The sequence below is a fragment of the Centruroides sculpturatus genome, unplaced genomic scaffold (assembly GCF_000671375.1).
Source record: "Centruroides sculpturatus isolate CEXI.00-Female unplaced genomic scaffold, Cexi_2.0 scaffold509, whole genome shotgun sequence".
NCBI classification, from domain to species: Eukaryota; Metazoa; Arthropoda; class Arachnida; order Scorpiones; family Buthidae; genus Centruroides; species Centruroides sculpturatus.
The window spans coordinates 307,289-310,635 of NW_019384846.1; positions in this window are offsets into that span (position 1 = coordinate 307,289).

The window sequence follows — 3,347 nt, forward strand, 5'->3', positions numbered from 1 at the left end:
CACTGTATATATATATATATATATATATATTTTACATAACAAACCAATTTCAGAGGTAAACCAAGACGTTACTATTTAAAAGCAACTTATCCCGGTAAAAGTTACCTTTAGGTAATTGACACATACAGTTTCTGCATATTAACCTAAACGTAACTCGTACCTTAGAATTTAGATATGTACCCGTACGGTACAGACGGGTCAATTCGAGCCGCGAACGAGACGGTCGGGACCTCGCTAGTTCCTTCGACTTTTTCGGCGGTCGGGGGGTCTATAAATTAGGGAAGGTCCAAACACCACATTCGTAACTGCAACTTTACGCGCAATGCGTACGTATTTAGATGGCGTAAAAGTAACTCGTACACAGTTTGTACATATTTGAGGATATTCACAACGCATTTAATCTTCGATAAAAACGAGTGTTAAAACCAAACAACCTCGAACTCGACGAAGGAAATTTATTCTTTCAATGTTTAAAGAAAAGAAGATAAACAAATCTAGTTTCTGCATAATTGAAGATAAAAGTCAGCCGTGTCCTTTAGCGCGTAATTTTCCACCGAAACTACCCGCTCGGGTCATTCGAAATTCAAAAATTTGAATAGAGCCCCACGTTTTACCACGCAAGCGCACAAAAAATAAAAATTTAAAAACGACGATAATATATAATTTTATATAAATATAATCTGTAATAGAATAAACTTAAAATAATCTTTAAGGAATTTAATGTATTTAAATGGTAATTTTCGAGTATAAAAACCTTAAAATAATATAAATACCCGTTGCTCCGGATAGAGACTTAATTCTGCCAGGAGCCACCTAGGAACAGTTATGGAGTCGAGTTAAATCGTTCGCTCCACTTTACTAATCAGTAAAATGCGTCATAGTCGATGAGATATAATCGAGAACTTTGATAAAATTTCTACGCTTTCTACAACTTTGATAAAAATGCTTTCTACAACTTATAATTCATTACTTTTTTCTCTTTTTCGGTACAGCTTCCTAAGGCCACCACATATGACCTAATAAAAAAGTCGATTTTTCAAAGTTTACTTAAATATTTTACAAATTTCCGTGTAAATCTTCACATATTTGAATGCGCTAATTATGTTTTATTGATTTGAAAAGTTTTCTTCCTTATTTTCTTATACATCGACATTTTTTACGTCCTACTGTAGAGAAAGCGTAGCGACACTCTCCATTAGAGCGCGATTTTTTTTCAATTTTTATGACCTCGATCGCATCTTCGTATCTATAACAGACTTTGTACTTGTTCTCGTTAACGAAAGTTCCTTTTACAGATATATTTTAATAAATTAATTAAACTTTATAAATATGAATACCGAAAAGCGCTTACGTCTTAAGATTTCCGTCGTTTATATCGGTGTTTTTCCATATTGAGGGGCGATTAGTGACAATTTATATTTTGGGGCGAAAGAGAATTTTCTGGGTCATATAGTAAAACATTATATTAAGAATATTTTAGATATTTTATTCGTTATATCGTACAATAGTTAAACAAATAACAATACTAGTGACTAGTCTATTCGATGCAATACTAATTCGGCCCTCGGCATCGGAATTTTGAAGCCAGCAGCAAATAATGCTTAATTTTAATTTTGTTAATTATATCAAAATCTAATACGTATTCCGAGTAAATAAATGTTTATTTGATAATTATATACTTTGTACAAAATTAATAAGTCCAACAAAATTGTTTTCGAAGCGAAGGGGGACGATTCGTTAGAGGTTGAGAAACACCGATTTGGTTATAACGAGTTGGGCATCTGCTACGGCGGCTATATCGCCCCGTGGAAAGTGAAAATTCGGTGGATAGTATTAGTAATTGGCTAGTACGCGCGGGAAGAATGCCTTCCGGGAGGTCTTTTTAAGGGAAACTGGCCCCTATTTAGGCGTTACGGATCGTGGAGGAAACCCGAGAAACTCCGAGTGGCCAACCCGTCCGAGCCAGGCGCGAACCCACGACCGGACTCCCAGTGTTCGGGAACCGGTCCGCGCCAAGTGCGGGGACGGAGTCCACTCGGCCACAGGTGGGCGAAAACACTGATTCGTATAAATTATTATTTAATTATAAAACTATCAGATTATTTCAACGTCTTAAGATTTGCTTCTTATATCATAAAAATTATATAAAACTGATTATTAAATCGAAAACACAATTTTTCATTTATAATTTATTTTTATTAAAAAAAAGTTTTTGACGGCCGGATGTCCGAGCAGTTAAGACGTCGGCCTTTCGCTGGGGACCCGGATAAAAAATTCCAGCAATTTTTGGGAGCGATCTGCCCCGGTCGTTTTGAGCCCATTCCTCGCCATATGGCCTCTTTATTGTGGGTCCGGCCAATCCCACTAATAAGGTTCCTTTTAGTGTCCGTAGGGAGAAAGAGTCAAAGGGCCTAGCCCAACTCTGTCGATTTATATTTCTGTTATAGACCTTGTACAATTATAATGTATAAAAAGTTATATTAGTTTAAAATTTAGCTATTATTTATTAAACAAATAGCATATTTCGCATAGTTTCGAGTTCATATACTGTGTAAGTTTAAACTAGACACAACATATAATAATAAAAAAAGTGCATATTAATAAGCTTGGATCTTTTAAAATTACTGTACTCAGCATAATTACAATGCTTAATAATATATAGTAATATTTACAGCAGCAAAAATATTGCAAATATAATTATTGACAAAATAACTTTTGTAATATTTTATCACCTAATTTTGAATAACTCTAAATTTCCGGTTTACGCGTCCTTATTCTAGTATAAAAATATTTGTAAAAGAACTATTAGCTGGCCATTCTGTGTAAACAGAAATACGAAAAGCGCGCGATAAGACAGCGGAGCATCGATTATCCGAATACCCATCAACCGAAAGCAAATTCAAATTTTCACTGGGACTGCGGCACTCTTCCCCTCCCCGTCAAACCGAACTGTAGGCCTAGTTTAACGTATTACATTATGTAAGGTATTTTTTTGTAAGACGTGTGATACAAATTATATACAATACAGTTTTGTGTTTAATATATTTTACTCGAACAATCCCATTCCCTAATTGTTTCGGATAATCCGTGCTCTACTGTATCCGAAACATAATTACAGTAGAGCCTCGATTATCCGACCCCCGATTAACCGACGCCTCGGTTAACCGACCGTCCTAGTCGGCAAATTTCAAATGTCCGCTAGTGATGTGGCGCTACAATATTTGGCTATGTCTCGGCTACTTTAATATTATTTTTACGTGTTTTAGCTGGCAACACTCATTCGACCACGAAAGGGAGCCAGTATTTAAACGAGGCTTAATTTTCTAATTTTTAACGATACAATAGCG